Here is a 17,502-nt window from a genome sequence, read left to right as displayed (position 1 = left end):
ACCCAGGTCCGTGGTAGTGGGCGCCTGTAATCCCAGCTACTCGGGAGGCTGAGGCAGGAGAATCACTTGAACCCAGGAGGTGGAGGTTGAGGTGAGCCGAGATGGCGCCATTGCACTCCAGCCTGGGCAACAAGAGCAAAACTCTGTCTCAAAAAAAGAAAAAAAAAAAAACACTTAGAGCCCACTCAGCCAGGAAGCACAGAGAAAATCGCCCCATCATCCTGCGACCACAAAGACCCCAGGCCTCCCCACCGCTGCTCCTCAGACACAGCCCCTGCTGCCGCTCCTCACACCGCCCTCAGGAGGCATCTGAGTGGTTTTTTTGCTCAGCAGTTCTCATTTTTCATTCAGAATCTGACGTGGGTGTATCTGGGGGCGACTTCCGGGTCACAGGCTTCCACCCTGCTTGCAAGGGATGCTGGGAAAGTGAGCTCCCAGCGTTTTCAGCTGCCTTGGGAGGAGAGTTGATTCTGTTTTGCAAGGCAGGTGGATTCTCCAACATAGCCAGGGACTTCAGATGCTGGGAGGCCCAAAGAATTCCAATGTCCTTCCCACGCGGGTTACCATCACTAATAAGGGCATTTGTGGGGTGTCTTCTGTGAGCGGGGTGCTCTGGGTGCTTTTACACACCTAGGGAGTTTGCTGTTGGCCTGTGAAGACCCTTTATGGGACATGGATCAAAGGTGCTGTTCCTCGAGATACTTACCTCCAGTGTAGGATCCTGCTGTCAAAAGGAACAGTTAGATATGGCTCCATTGTACATGGCATGACTTGTATAGCCAGACAGAGCAAGTATTGTGAGTATGGACTTCATAAGCCATACTCAAGACCTCAAAAGTGTATCTTGGGGCCGGGCACGGTGGCTCACGCCTGTAATCCCAGCACTTCAGATGGCCGAGGCGGGTGGATCACCTGATGTCAGAAGTTTGAGACAAACCTGGCCAACGTGGCAAAACCTGGTATTTACTAAAAACACAAAAATTAGCCGGACATGGTGACGCACACCCGTAATCCCAGCTACTTGGGAGGCTGAGGCAGAAGAATCCTTGAAGCCGGGAGGCAGAGGTTGCAGGAAGCCGAGACTGCGCCATTGCACTGTAGCCTGGGTGACCAAAAAAAAGTGTATCTTGGTCTATCAGTAACTGGATTTGGCAAAGACGTGGACTCCCCAAGTCTAATCTCTCAGGACACCCGTGTCTGCCTTGCATGTATGGAAACTTCTGGATGCTCGCCCTTGTGAGTTCACCTCTATGTCTACTCTACTGAGGCCTCTCCATACAGATAGAGTGACTTGTGGGAGGCCTGTTACATCCTCAGGCCACAGCTGGTAAGGGAAGTGCAGGTGGGTCCCATTTGCCCTGGTGGCCCCCAGTATACCTGGGGGTATATAGTTTTTCTCATGCCACCCCCAGGCTCTGCCCAGATGGGGCTGACGACTGGTTTTCGGGCCGGCATGCGTGTTTCTGGGCGCTGCTTGCCCCTTCTCTCCCACCTGCCGGTGGAACCTTAATCTCCTTTGGGGTGATATCTTCTGGGATGACGCATCCTTCCCCTCTCCAGGGCTTATGGCATCAGCTCTTTGCTGTCGAAGTTCAAAGCCAAGCTTTTTTGGACCTACACAAAAGATTTCTCTTTCAAAACCAGCTCTTGTAAGGGTATAGTCTCAGCTCTGGATTTCAAAGCTGCTTTTGCAACTCAAAGCCAAGGATTTGATTCTTTGTTCTGAGTTTCCCTGGAGAGCAGGCAATATGGGAAACCAACTTAGCATATGAATGCAAGTCAATGGATACAAGGAAATTGTCTACAGTGGAATAAGTATCTCAAATGACAGCACTCAGCTCCCATAGGCTCTCACCGATGCTTTGTGATAATCCTTCGAGGAAGGGTGATTTTGCCCAATCCAGAGGTGAGACTAGGGTGAGGGGAGCAAGGCACTTGCTCTAGGCATCATATTTAAAGAAGTGCCAGAAACCACCACCTCCAATGATGCAATCATTGTAAAGTAAAAATTATTGCCAAAAATCCATGATGAACAAAATATCAAAATTTTAAACGAAGATGAGATTCATGTTACTGATTTTTCTTTTGCCCGAAGCTTCCCATAATGGCTCCACACAGCATTGGCACTGATCTGGTCTTTTTTTTTTTTTTTTTTTTTTTTAGGCAGAGTCTCACTCTGTCACCCAGGCTGGAGTGCAATGGCATGATCCCAGCTCACTGCAACCTCCACCTCCCAGGTTCAAGCGATTCTCCTGCCTCAGCCTCCTGAGTAGCTGGGATTACAGGTGCACACTACCATGCCCGACTAATTTTTGTATTTTTAGTAGAGATGGGGTTTCACCATGTTAGCCAGGCTGGTCTTGAACTCCTGACCTTGTGATCCGCCCACCTCAGCCTCCCAAAGTGCTGAGATTACAGGCATGAGCCACCATGCCCGGCCCTCTTATCTGGTCTTTATGGAGCTCACATCCTAGTACATCGGAAACAGACTTCAAATAAATCATTCACAGTTATTATTTATTTAGTATGATTGGAATAATTACTTTGAAGGAGAAATGTGGGAGCTCAAGAATCTATAGCAGGGGCTGGACGTGCTCTGAAAGATCCTGGAAGGGAAGTGTGTTAGTCTGTTCTTGCGTTGCTATAAAGAAATACCTGAGGCTTTCCCTCCCTCCCTCCCTCCCTCCCTCCCTCCCTCTCTCTCTCTCTTTCTTTCTTTTTCTTTCTTTCTCTCTTTCTCTCGATGGCGTTTTGCTCTTGTTGCCCAGGCTGGATGGAGTGCAATGGGGTGATCTTGGCTCACTGCAACCTCAACCTCCCGGGTTCAAGCAATTCTCCTGCCTCAGTCTCCCAAATAGCTGGGATTACAAGCGTGCACCACCACGCCTGGCTAATGTTTGTATTTTTAGTAAAGATGGGTTTTCACCACGTTGGCCGGGCTGGTCTCGAACTCCTGACTTCAGGTGATCCGCCCACCTTGGCCTCCCATAGTGCTGGGATTATAGGTGTGAACCACCGCACCCAGCCAGGGATTACATTTCAATATGAGATTTGAGGGGGACAAACATCCAAATCATATCAGGAGGTTTCAGCTGAGACCTTAAGGATGAGTAGTGTGAACCAAGCAGAATGGGAAGAAGAGAATTCCAAACAGAGGGACTGGCATGTCCGAAGGTCCTGGGGTGGAAAGAAGCTCATCAGGTTAGCTCATCTCCAAGTGGTGACTCTGGGATCCAGGATCCTTTCCATCTTTAACATCCCAGTAGATACACGAAGCGTGGACGATTGTGCATTGATGTGGTATGTTTCACTTCTGCCCACATCTGTTAGCCCAGCAGTCATCCCAGGGTCTTACCCTCTTGGCCAGGAAAAGTAGTTATACTGAGGGCTCAGGAAGAAGAGGAGGAAAAGCAGAAGTTGGTCACTGTCAGTAGCCTCTGCCACAGGGGGACCGGGCCAGGCAAGTCGTTGGTAGTCTTGGTTGGGACCTGGATCTGTATTCTTGGAACAGATTATCTGATTTGCATTTGGCCACAGATCCAAGAAGGTATTAACATAAAGAGCGGCTGCCACCCATGACCCCAGCATTCCTCCCAGGAGGAAGGAGTCGTCATGAGGGAAGAGAGAGACCCTCTCATATTGGTTTATACTGGGTACCTGTTTTAAGAAGAAACGAGGAAGTGAAACCAAAGGCAGGCAGCCCAGTGCCAGGCACCAGACCCAAAACCAGACCCGAAACCAGGCCTGGGCCTGCCAGGCCTAAACCTAGCAGTTAAAAATCAACTCATGACTTAGCAACCAATGTTATTCATAGATTCCAGACATTGTATGAAGAACATTGTGAAACTCCCTGCTCTGTTCTGTTTCACTCTGACTACCGGTGCACGAAGCCCCTGTCACACACCCCCTAGATTGCTCAATCAATCACGACCCTTTCATATGAAATCTTTAGTGTTGTGAGCCCTTAAAAGGGACAGAAATTGTGCACTCAGGGAGCTCGGATTTTAAGACGGTGGTTAAGAGGACAGGGAGCAGCAGTACTAGTAGCAAAGGGACAGTTAGTTAAGGAAGGTTCTCACTCCACCCGCCGAGGGAAGCCGGCACCTAAAGTTCTGTCTGACTCAGAGCTCGAGGACTTATGGCAGGAGATGGCACCAACAGTGCTCCCCCCCGACCCTTATCAAGCGGAGAGCCCCCCTTCTCCTGAGCCCACAGCCCCTAGACTACCCAGAGTAGACCAGAAGGGAAGTGAAGCTGCAGGAGAAACTCCTCCCCTGGCGACCTGCTTACGGCCCAAGACTGGAATCCAAATGCCCCTGAGAGAGCAGCGATATACTGGGATAAATGAGGACGGACACATGGTGGAAAGGCGTGCCTTTGTGTATCACCGTTTCACCTCGGCTGACCTCCTCAATTGGAAAAATAACGCTCCATCTTACACTGAAAAGCCTCAAGCTCTAATAGACTTGCTCCAAACAATTATCCAGACTCATAATCCTACTTGGGCTGATTGCCACCTACTCATGTACCTCTTTAACACAGATGAAAGGCGAAGGGTGCTGCGGGCGGCAACTAAATGGCTAGAGGAGCACATCCCAGTAGATTACCAAAATCCGCAGGAATACGTAAGAATTCAGCTGCCAGGAACAGACACTCAGTGGTATCCAAATGAAGGACCAGATATGGAGAGGATAAGACGGTACCGAGAGGCATTAATTAAAGGTCTGAAAAAAGGGGCTCAAAAGGCCACCAATGTAAATAAAGTTTCTGAAGTCATCCGAGGAAAGGAGGAAAGCCCAGCCCAGTTCTATAAAAGACTGCGTGAGGCCTATCGTATGTACACTCCTTTCAATCCGGATAGTCCTGAAAATCAGCGTATGATTAACATGGCCTTAGTTAGTCAAAGCGCAGAAGATACCCGGAGAACATTACAAAAACAGGCTGATTTGCAGGAATGAATACCTCGCAGTTGCTGGAGATAGCTAATCAAGTATTTGTAAACAGAGATGCAACAAGCCGCCAAGAAAGCCGTAAGGAGGGCGAACACCAGGCCAGGCGAAATGCTGATTTGCTGGCTGCGGCAATTAGAGGAATCCCCCCCGAAAGGGCAGGGAAAAGGGGGTTCTGGGAGAAACGCCTTGTCCAATTGCTCACGTCTGCAGTGTAACCAATGTGCCTACTGTAAAGAAATAGGGCATTGGAAGGATAAATGTCCCCAACTAAAGGAGAAGCAGGGTGATGCAGAGCAAAAGACCTCAGACAAAGATGAAGGGACTTTGTTCAATCTGGCCAAAGGGCTACCAGACTGAAGGGGACCAGGCTCAAACGCCCCCAAGGAGCCCATGGTCAGGATGACAATAGGGGGCAAGGACATTAAGTTTTGGTCAATAACGGAGCCAAACACTCAGTGGTAACTACCCCAGTGGCCCCCTTATCTAAAAAGACCACTGATATAATTGGAGCAACAGGAGTCTCCGCCAAGCAGGCTTTCTGCCTACCGCGGACCTGCCTGGTGGGAGGACATGAAGTGACTCATCAATTTCTGTATATGCCTGACTGCCCCTTGCCTTTGTTGGGAAGAGACTTGCTTAGCAAGCTGAGAGCCACCATTTCCTTTACAAAACAGCTGAAGTTACCAGAAACAGGAGTCATCATGGCCCTTACAGTCACCTGGGAAGAAAAATGGAGACTTTCTCTAACAGAGCCAGGTCAGGAAATAAAACCATCTCTAGCTAAGCGACGGCCCCGAGTATGGGCGGAGGACGACCCTCCGGGGCTGGAAATCTATGAAGCCCCTGTACTCATAGAAGTTAAGCCTGGGGCCCAGCCAATCAGACAAAAGCAGTACCCAGTTCCCAGGGAAGCCCTTAAAGGAATACATACTTATCTTAGACTCTTAAAAGCCTTTGGAATTATAGTTCCTTGCCAGTCTCCATGGAACAGCCCCTTCCTACCTGTCCCCAAACCAGGTACCAAAGACTATTGACCCGTACAGGACTTACGCTTGGTAAACCAAGCTACAGTGACTCTGCACCCAGCAGTTCCTAACCTTTACACACTGTTAGGATTGCTGCCGGCTGAGGACGGCTGGTTTACTTGCCTGGACTTGAAAGATGCCTTCTTTTTTTTTTGTTTTTGTTTTTGTTTTTTGTTTTTTGAGACAGAGTCTCCAGCCCAGGCTGGAGTGCAGTGGCACGATCTCAGCTCACTGCAAGCTCCACCTCCCGGGCTCATGCCATTCTCCTGCCTCAGCCTCCCGAGTAGCTGGGACTACAGGCACCCGCCACCACACTCGGCTAATTTTTTATATTTTTAGTGGAGACGGGGTTTCACCGTGTTAGCCAGGATGGTCTCGATCTCCTGACCTCGTGATCCGCCCGCCTCGGCCTCCCAAAGTGCTGGGATTACAGGCATGAGCCACCGCGCCCGGCCTGAAAGATGCCTTCTTTAGCATCAGGCCAGCTCCCGAGAATCAAAAACTGTTTGCCTTTCAGTTGGAAGATCTGGGGTCAGGTGTCACCACTCAGTACACTTGGTCTTGGCTTCCCCAAGGGTTCAAAAACTCCCCCACCATCTTCAGGGAGGTGTTGGCTCGAGACCTCCAGAAGTTCCCTGCTAAAGACCTAGGCTGCATCCCGCTCCAGTACGTGGACGACCTTCTGCTGGGACACTCCACGGCAGTCGGGAGTGCAGAAGGGACGGATGCCCTGCTTCGGCACCTGGAGGACTGTGGGTATAAGGTGTCCAAGAAGAAAGCTCAGATCTGCAGACAGCAGGTACGCTACCTGGGATTCACTATTCCAAAAGGGGAGTGCAGCCTAGGGTCAAAAAGAAAGCAGGTCATCTGGAGCCTACCAGAACCTAAAACCAGAAGGCAAGTAAGGGAATTTTTAGGAGCTGTAGGGTTTTGCAGATTATAGATTCCAAACTTTGCGGTGCTAGACAAACCGTCGTACGGGGTTACAAAGGGTGGCGACCAAGAGCCCTTTGAATGGCGGCCTGTACAACAGCAAGCCTTTCGTAAGTTAAAAGAAAAACTTATGTCAGCCCCAGGTCTAGGACTACCAGATTTGACAAAGCCCTTCACGCTCTATGTGTCAGAAAGAGAAAAAATGGCAGTAGGAGTTTTAACTGAAACTGTGGGGCCCCGGCCAAGACCAGTGGCCTACCTCTCAAAACAACTAGATGGGGTTTCTAAAGGCTGGCCTCCGTGTCTAAGAGCCTGGGCGGCAACGGCCCTATTAGCACAAGAAGCAGATAAGCTAACCCTTGGACAAAACCTAAACATAAAAGCCCTCCATGCCGTGGTAACTCTGATGAACCAAAGGACACCATTGGCTAACAAATGCTAGATTAACTAAGTACCAAGGCTTGTTATGTGAAAACCCCCACATAACCACTGAAGTCTAACACTTTAAATCCTGCCACCTTGCTCCCAGTGTCCGACAGCCCTGTTGAACATAACTGTGTAGAGGTGTTGGACTCAGTCTATTCTAGCAGACCCGATCTTTGAGACCAGCCAAGGGCATCGATAGACTGGGAATTATACGTGGACGGGAGCGGCTTCATCAACTCGTGAGGAGAAAGGTGCGCCGGATATAAGGTAGTAACCTTGGATGATGTTGTTGAAGCTAAACCATTGCCTCAGGGCGCTTAGGCCCAAAAAGCAGAACCCATTGCTTTAACTCGGGCTCTGGAACTCCGTGAAGGTAAGACTGTAAACATCTATATTGATTCTCAATATGCCTTTCTAACCCTTCAAGTACATGGAGCATTATATAAAGAAAAAGGCCTACTAAATTCTGGGAGAAAGGACATAAAATATCAACAAGAAATTCTACAATTATTAGAAGCAGTGTGTGGAAACCCCAAAAGGTAGCAGTCACACATTGCAGGGGACACCAGCGAGTTTCCACCTCGGTGAGCCAAGGAAACTCCTGAGCAGACACAGAGGCACAAAAAGCAGCATTTATTCCTTACTGGGCATCAGTCACAGCCCCACTACTCCCTCAAACACTTGATCTGGTGCCTACTTATTCTAAAGAGGAAAAAGACTTTCTTGAGGCAGGGGGAGGACAAACAATAAAGGAAGGATGGATAAAGTTACCAGATGGAAAAATAGCCGTGCCACAGCTGCTAGGAGCTGCAGTCGTGCTGGCTGCACATGAAACTACCCATTTAAGCCAAGAATCACTTGAAAAGCTGTTAGGCTGGTATTTCTACATCTCACACTTGCCAGCGTTTGCTAAAACAGTAGCACAGCGATGCATTACCTGTCGACAGAACGATGCAAAGCAAGGCCCCTCTGTGCCTCCTGGTATACAAGCCCATGGAGCGGCTCCTTTTGAAGATCTTCAGGTGGACTTCACAGAGATGCCTAAATGCGGAGGTAACAAGTATTTACTGGTTCTAGTGTGTACTTACTCTGGGTGGGTGGTGGCTTATCCAACACGAACTGAAAAAGCTCGTGCAGTAACCTGTGTGCTTCTTCGAGATCTCATCCCTAGGTTTGGACTGCCTCTACAAATCAGCTCAGATAATGGGCTGGCATCTGTGGCTGACTTGGTACAAAAGATGGCAAAGGTATTAGGAATCACATGGAAGTTACATGCCGCCTACCGACCTCAGAGTTCCGGAAAGGTGGAGGGAATGAATCAAACTATCAAAAATAGGTTAGGGAAAGCATGTCAGGAGACAGGATTAAAATGAATACAAGCCCTCCCTATGGTATTGTTTAAAATTAGGTGTATCCCCTCTAAGAAAACAGGATTCTCCCCCTGTGAAATTCTGTATCAGAGGCCTCCTCCTATACTGTGAGGACTTCCGGGTACTCCCCAAGAGTTAGGTGAAATTGAATTACAACGACAGCTACAGGCCTTGGGGAAAATTACCCAGACAATGTCAACTTGGGTAAATGAGAGGTGCCCAGTCAGCTTATTCTCCCCAGTTCAGCCTTTTTTTCCAGGTGACCATATGTGGATCAAGGACTGGAACGTGGCTCCTTTGCCGCCACGGTGGAGGGGACCCCAGACTGTTATCCTGACCACTCCCATAGCTGTAAAGGTGGAAGGAATCCCAGCCTGGATTCACCACAGCCACATGAAGCCTGCAGCCGCTGAGACCTGGGAGGCCAAACCAAGCCTGGACAATCCCTGCAAAGTGACCCTGAGGAAGACGACAAGCCCTGCTCCAGTCACACCCAGAAGCTGACTGGTCTACGCACGGCTGAAGCATGAGGAAAATCGTCGTAGGACTTATTTTCCTTATAACATGGACTTGTGTGGTAAAAGCTTCCACTGCTTCTTCCCACACAGAGGACTATTTTCAGTGCACACCTCAGGTGACTGAGGTAGGACAAGTTAAGACAATCTTTTTATTTTATAGTTATTATGAATGCCTAGGAACGCCAAAGGGAACCTGTTTGTATAATAACACTCAGTACAAAGTATGTAATCCAGGAAGTGACCAGCCTGATGTGTGCTATGACCCCTCTGAACCTTCCGTGATCACAGTCTTGGAAGTAAGACTAAGGACTGGTCTTTTCCTAAGGGACACAAGTAAAGTAATAGCTGGAACAGAAGAAAGAGGGATCCCCAAACATATAACCTTAAAATTTGACACTTGTGCTGCTATTAATAGTAATCAGCAAGGAATAGGATGCAGTCTCTAGATTGGGAAAAAAGTTACACAGCAGAAAATAAGTATATCTGTCAAAAATCATATTTATGTGAGATGTGTCAATACTGGTCTTGTGTTATTTGGACTACTTGGAAAGAAGATAAAAAAGATCCTGTTTGGCTCCGGGAAGGAAAAGATAGCCCCTCCTGCATGAGTGGGAACTGCAACCTTTTAGAATTGGTCATCACAAACTCCTCAGACCCAAAATAAAATAAAGGAGAATACGTATCATTAGGCATTGATAGAAAAGGACTAGATCCTAGAGTAGGCATCCTAATAAAAGGGGAGGTTCGAAGATGCTCTCCAGAACCAGTATTTCAGACTTTCTATGATGAACTAAATGTGCCAGTACCTGAGATTCCTGGAAAAACTAGAAATTTGTTTTTGCAATTAGCTGAACATGTAGCCCAGTCTCTAAAAGTCACTTCATGTTATGTTTGTGGAGGAACTGTAACAGGAGATCAATGGCCATGGGAAGCCCGAGAGTTAGTTCCTACAGACCCAGTTCCTGATGAATTCCTGGCCCAAAAGAACCACCCTGACACTTTTTGGGTTCTAAAAGCCTCAATTATTGGACAGTATTGCATAGCTAGAGAAGGAAAGGGATCCACTCATCCTGTAGGGCGGCTTCGTTGTCTTGGGCAAAAGCTGTATAATGGTACCGCAAAAACAGTTACATGGTGGAGTTCCAATTACACACAAAGAAATCCATTCAGTAAATTTCCAAAGTTGCAGACTGTTTGGGCCCACCCAGAATTCCACCGGGACTGGACGGCCCCCACCAGGTTATACTGGATATGTGGACATAGAGCCTACGCTAAGCTGCCTGATCAGTGGACAGGTAGCTGTGTAATTGGCACCATTAAGCCATCTTTCTTCTTACTGCCCATAAAAACAGGTGAACTTCTGGGCTTCCCTGACTATGCTTCCCGTGAAAAATGAAGCATAGCCATAGGTAATTGGAAAGATAATGAATGGCCACCCGAAAAAATTATACAATACTATGGACCCACCACTTGGGCAGAAGATGGCTCGTGGGGATATTGGACCCCCATCTACATGCTCAACCAGATCATTAAGCTGTTTTAGAAATTATTACTAATAAAACCGGTCAAGCCTTGACTGTTCTTGCCCGGCAAGAGACTCTGATGAGAAATGCTATCTATCAAAATAGACTAGCTCTTGACTACTTGCTAGCAGCTGAAGGAGGAGTTTGTGGAAAATTCAACCTTACTAACTGTTGTCTACACGTAGATAATCAGGGGCAAGTAGTTGAGGATGTAGTTAAAGATATAACAAAACTGGCACATGTAACCGTGCAAGTGTGGCACGGATTTAATCCGGGAGCCATGTTTGGAAATTGGGTCCCAGCAATAGGAGGATTTAAAACTCTCATAATAGGAGTAATGATAGTAATGGGAACCTGCTTCCTGCTCCCTTGTTTGCCACCTATACTTTTCCAAATGATAAAAAGCTTCATCGCTACCTTAGTTCACCAGAATGCTTCAGCACAAGCATATTATATGAATCACTATCAGTCTATTGCACAGGAAGATATAAGTAGTGAAAATAAAAGTGAGAACTCCCACTGGTAAAATGAGTGAAAGTCTCAAAGGGGGGAAATGAGGGAAGAGAGAGACCCTGTCATATTGTTTTATATTGTTTTATACTCAGTACCTGTTTTAAGAAGAAACAAGGAAGTGAAACCAAAGGCAGGCAGCCCAGTGCCAGGCACCAGACCCAAAACCAGACCTGAAACCAGGCCTGGGCCTGCCTGGCCTAAATCTAGTAGTTACAAATCAACTCATGACTTAGCAACCAGTGTTATCCATAGATTCCAGACACTGTATGGAAGAACATTGTGAAACTCCCTGCTCTGTTCTGTTTCACTCTGACCACCGGTGCATGAAGCCCCTGTCACGTACCCCCTAGATTGCTCAATCAGTCACGACCCTTTCATGTGAAATCTTTAGTGTTGGGAGCCCTTAAAAGGGACAGAAATTGTGCACTCGGGGAGCTCGGGTTTTAAGACAGTAGCTTGCCGACGCTCCCAGCTGAATAAAGCCCTTCCTTCTACAACTTGGTGTCTGAGAGGTTTTGTCTGCGGCTTGTCCTGCTACAGTCAAGTCCACTTTGTGGCGTGATGGCCTAACAGAACCCACTGGGGTGGTCAGAGTTCCATCCACAACATTCTGGAATGTGGCCTTGGGAACCAGTCAGCTTCTCCCCCTCCTCACACTCCCTTGGCCTCTGTTGCTCCAGCTCTGGCGTCTCTGAGGGGGACCTGGGAGTACTCTCAGCTTTCAACAGATCAGGCAGGTAACTCACAGAGCTAGGGTTCCAGGTAAATATGATCCCCAGGCCATGTCTAGGCTCTGGTTTCTTAGGCAGGGTGGGAGGAGTAACTTGGCGGTGGCTGAGCCAGCCTGCTGAGTTTGGCTATCACTGATGGACTCTAGGCCAATGGTGGGCCAGAGACTGCCTGGAATTTGCTATCAGATAAGCCCTGAGCCCAGATCACAGGCCTAGGATGACCCAGGACCTGGGGACCTCTTTGTTCTGTCTTCTGGGGCCTGATTTGGGGTTCCTAGGTTTGCCCTGAGGATTTCAGGATACCCCCTAGTTAAGCAAACGTATGAGCCCTGGGGCCTGGGATGGGAAAGGGGAAGTGGTATGGCTCGTAGCCACTCTTGTCCTCTCTGACAACGTCAAAATCTCCAAGTAGGGCACCCCCAGAAATATTTTTGCTGTTTGCAGGATGGGGGTGAGCGTTTGAGCACGCAGCGTGGTTTCTCTAATTTCTCCCAGCCCACAGAATCAATGAGACATAGCAGGCAAAGCCCGGGCTTTGCAATAAGATGGACTGGGTTTGAATCCTGGCTCTGCCCCTTACCAGCTGTGTGACCTTGTAGCTTGGCAGTGGCTGTTTAACCACATTGAAACTCAAACTATTTAACGTCTCGGAATCTAATCTGTTTCTTCATCTGTAGAGCCAGAGGGTGGTGGGGAATATAGTACCTGCCTGGCAGAGCTGTTGTGAAGAATACATTTGACAACCTGTAGGTGTTCAGTAAATGACAGCTATCATTACCCTGTGGGAGAGAACCAAGAGGAGAGAGGTTAAAGTTGCACAAACTCCTTTCCCCCAACACACACACATACACACACATGCACACACACACACACATGCACACACCCCTATCCTGCAGCTGCAGCCAAAGGGATCATGTTAAAATGTGTATCCTCTGTGCAAAATTCTCCCATGACCTCTCGCCCAGAGTCGAAGCCAAAGTCCTTGTGAACGACATGGGCCCTCCTCGGCCTGCCCCGTTCTTACTTTCTCTCTCTGATCTCCTCGACCACCATGCTTCCCCTTGCTTCCTGGGCTGGGCCCCTTGCTGCTCCCAAAGGCCCAGGCATATTCTTGCCCCAAGGGCTTGGCACTGCCATCTCCACTGCCAGGAGTGTACCCTGCCGTCTTTGCTCAATGCCATGATCTCAATGAGGCCTCCTCTGGCCACTCAGGTGTTTTGTTTTTTTTTCTCTGTTGCCCAGGCTGGAGTGCAGTGGTGCAATCTCAGCTCACTGCAACCTCCACCTCCCGGCTTCAAGCAATTCTCCTGCCTCAGTCTCCTAAGTAGCTGGGATTACAGGCATCCACCACCACCCTGGCTAATTTTTGTATTTTTAGTAGAGACAGGGTTTCGCCATGTTGGTCAGGATGGCCTCAAACTCCTGACCTCAGGTGATCTGCCCACCTTGGCCTCCCAAAGTGCTAGGATTACAGGCGTGAGCCATCGCACCTGACCTTAGCCACTCAGTTTTAAATGATAGCCCCTCCCCACCCCCCACACATTTCTTAGTCCTCCTCTCTCTTTTTTTAAAATTTAAAGTTTAATTTAAATTTTTTATTAATAGAGATGGACTTTCACCATGTTGGCCAGGTTAGTCTTGAACTCCTTGCTTCAAGTGATCTGCCTACCTTGGCCTCCCAAAGTACCGAAATTACAGGCATGAGCCACTGTGCCCAGCCAGTCCTCCTCCTTTCTTATCCCTGCTTTATTTCTTCCATAGCCTGATCATGACCTGACACGTGTTTTGTTGATGATCTCCACTTGCATGAATAATTCCACAAAGGCAGGGGGTTTGTCTATTATGTTCACATTCATAGTAATTCCCCCTGCCTAGGCATAGAGGTAGGTGCTTAAGGTTTGTTGAATGAATACCTGAAAGACGGCAGGAACTGAAGTTCTGGCTGGTGCAGGTAAGGGGAGTGGGCCATGAGGTGAGCACATCATTGCTTTCCTTTTTTGCCAAATGAAGGGGTTGGCCTAGACACCCAAGAGACCGTGAACCCCTGGGAATGGCGCACATCATTGGGTGAGTCTCTGCCTCCACGCATTTTTCTGGAACAAGGGGCCCTACCTTCTTGCAGACATTGAACAGAGCCTGTGACCTCCCAGAGGAGCTAAGCACCCTCCCAGCTCTGACATCTCGTAGTTGGCTCTAATATATTGAATCCTTGTTTTTTAAGAACCTAGGATGCTAAGATCCCATCATCTTATTCAGCAGCCAGGGATGTCCTGGCCCCAAGGCAGGGAGGGGAATCCAGAGGGGACTTTGGCAGGGTCAGTGTGGAGGGGGCGGTAGTGCCTATGGGGACATTGGAGGGGAGACAAAGGAGACTTGTATATTACACGTGCTGTTTTCTTCCTTTTGTTTAAAAGAAAATATGTTTAAAGCAAGTTTGACGAAATGTGAACAATTGTCAATGCTGGGTACTGGGCATGGGGGTGTTTCTCACAGCGCCACACTTTTCCTGTATTTTAAGAAATTCTTTAAAAATACAGAGTTGGGGGTGGGCACTAATAGTTATAGCTCATGATTAGTAACAGAGAGGCAGTTTCTGGGGGCCTGGGGGACCTGCACTTTGGGTGTTTTTGCAGTGTGTGTGTGGGCAGAGGGGCTGGCCAGGGTTCGGGACCCATGCCTGGAGCTGACAGAGCCCTCTCTCCTCCCCTGCTTCCCACTCCCAGGTCTCAGTTTCCTGCCTTCCTGGGAAGTGGGGAAAGGCTGAGAGGCCCCATGCTGGGGGCGAAGCTAATTCATTAGTTACGCCTCAACAAGGACCAGGTGCCTGCAGTGCCAGCGTGATTCATCATGATGATTGCCCCACTGCCAGCCTGCGTGGGCCTGGAACGCCAGCACATTTTACCTTTACCCACTGAGAAGGGCCTGGTGGGAGGTGAAGGTACAGGATCTGCCGAGAGCAACAAAAAGACTCTGAGAAAGAAGACGGCTGGTCCTCCCTGCTCTCAGCCCCAGGAAGCTCTGCCAAGCTGGTGCCAGGGTGGAGAGAGGCTCATGTGGGCTCATGTGGTGCTGCTCGTGCGGATGGAGCCCAAGAGGGCAGCCTGGCGCTGGGTGCCAGCCTGAGCATGTGGCGAGGCTGGGCTGCTGAGCCTCCTCCTCCACAGCCAATGTTCCCTTGGTGAAACTGCTTGGGGGCGGGGTGGGGGGGTAGGGACTCATCCTCATCCCATTAGCCTCATTGGGTATTACCTACCTTTCTGGTCTCTGAGAGCCTTACCTCTTCCAAGAAGTCCTCCCGAATGAGTAGAAGGGAGAGAGCTGGATTGGGACTTAAGTGACATCTGGGAGGAGCCTGAAGCCCCTCCGGTTGGGGCTGAGACTTCTATACCCCAAGTCTTGTGTCTGGGTTCCACCTGGGTCCTCTACCTTGGCCTGGATCCCTGCTTTCCTGTTGCCACTCTCCCAGGATGGGGGTGCATGGCTGGTTCCTGGTTCACAGCAACATCTGCCTCTGTGTCCCCCAACACCTGTCTGCCCCCGACACCTCTTGCCATATTAGAATTGCTATTGCTCTGCCCTTTCATTTGTTTATCCAACAAATACATATTATCTGAAAAAAAGTATGTGCTGAATAATTTCATTTGTGTGAAATTCAAGAACAGGGAAAACTGATCCATGAGGATAGAGGTCAGGATTGTAGTTGCCTCTGCGAGGTGGGGATTGACCGCAAGAGGCTTGAGAGAACTCTTGGGGTGATGGAAATGGGACAGGGGTGTGTATGTTTGTCAAAATGCATCCAAGAGTACACTTACGACTATGCATTTCACTGTATGCAATGTTTGCCTCCACTTTTTTTAACATTAAAATTTTTTCAGCCAGGTGCAGTGGCTCATGCCTGTAATATCAGCACTTTGGGAGGCCGAGGCAGGTGAATCACCTGAGATCGGGAGTTCGAGACCAGCCTGACCAACATGATGAAACCCTGTCTCTGCTAAAATACAAAAATTAGCCAGGCATGGTGGTGGGCACCTGTAATCTCAGCTACTTGGGAGGCTGAGGCAAGAGAATCGCTTGAACCCAGGAGGTGAGGCGGAGGCTGCAGTGAACCGAGATCGCGCCATTGCACTCCAACCGAGGCAACAAGAGCAAAACTCCGTCTCAAAATTAAATAAATAAATAAATAAAAATTTACATTGAATGTCTACTGTATGCTCTAGAGCCTGTGCCAGTAGGGAAGATTTCCAAACCTCCCTGGCTGGGCAGTTTACATTCCAGTGGGGATGGTTCCCATCCTCACGTTGCATTGGCAACTGCTCTCTGCCCTTGGGCTGTCTTCCATTCCCCTTCCCCTGCAGTGGGGATGGCAATGGGGGTGGGCCAAAGGGCAGCGTGCTGTCCTGAGGTCAGTGCATTCAGCCAGTTACATGGGTCACACCAGCCGGGTTCAAGAGAAGGCAGGAGGCAGGAGGCTTGGAGCCCGAAAATTCGGCTCCCGGGCTGCAATCTCTATGCATTGTGTGACCGTAAGCAGGGTGCCTAATCGCCGTGAGGCCACTTCTCTCATCTTTCATATAGGATTATAATGCTCTCTTTGTAGCTTTGCCCGGAGAATCAGAAGCTCTGTTGTGAGAGAACTCATTGCTGGAGGTGGAGTGACCCTTGTTTCCATCTGTCGGTATGGTTTATGGTTAGGAACACAGGCTCTCGAGTCATACCACCTGGCTTCGAATCCAGCTGCTCATCAACTGGGTGACCTTGGGCACTTCACCCAGGTCAGACTGACCCAGCTCAAGTCATGTCTCTTTGATCCTCAGTTTATCCATCTTTTAAATCGAGGTGATGAAGGTGTCTACCTCAGACTGTGTCAAGGACCCAAAACAATGCTTTCAGTATAGTGCTGGGCACACGTGTGCTCGAAGCCAGTGGCAGCCAGTGCTTTTCTGCCAGGAGCTCCGGCAGGTGGGCTCCGGATGGGAGGTGGGGGGAGAAGGCAGTGGGGAACAGCTGCTGGTGGTAGCAGGCAAAGGAAGAGTCATGGAATGCGAGTGGCCATGATTGGTGGCTCAAAGGCGTTCACACGTCCCAGTCCTCTGTCCATTGCAGCCACACACAGACTTTGAGCGTCGGTGGAGGGATCCTGGCAGGAGAGAGGGGTGTGAGTTTAGCAATGAGGAAGCTGTAGGGCAATTAGGCAGGGCGGAGCCAAGCCCTGGATCCCGGTAAAGCCAGCAGATGTGAAAAGGGCCAGACAGTAACACAGTTTCGAGTTACTACACTGAAGTGATCACAGCAGGTAGGCCGGCCGCACGCCGCTGGACGTGAATGACCGGCAGTGACCGCGCCCCTCAGCCCCTCCCTGTGAGCCTCTAGTACGGCGTCTTTGATCCACCGCCGGCGTTTCCTTGGACTTCCTCTTGGACCCACGGCTCTGGGGCGCACACAATTGCACACCAAACGGCGTCGGGCGTCGGGTCTCAGTGCCAGGCTTGGCCGGAGGGGAATCTCTCGTCT

Source organism: Macaca thibetana, chromosome 14, assembly GCF_024542745.1.
Source record: "Macaca thibetana thibetana isolate TM-01 chromosome 14, ASM2454274v1, whole genome shotgun sequence".
In the NCBI taxonomy this organism is placed as follows: domain Eukaryota; kingdom Metazoa; phylum Chordata; class Mammalia; order Primates; family Cercopithecidae; genus Macaca; species Macaca thibetana.
This window is presented reverse-complemented; position numbering follows the sequence as displayed.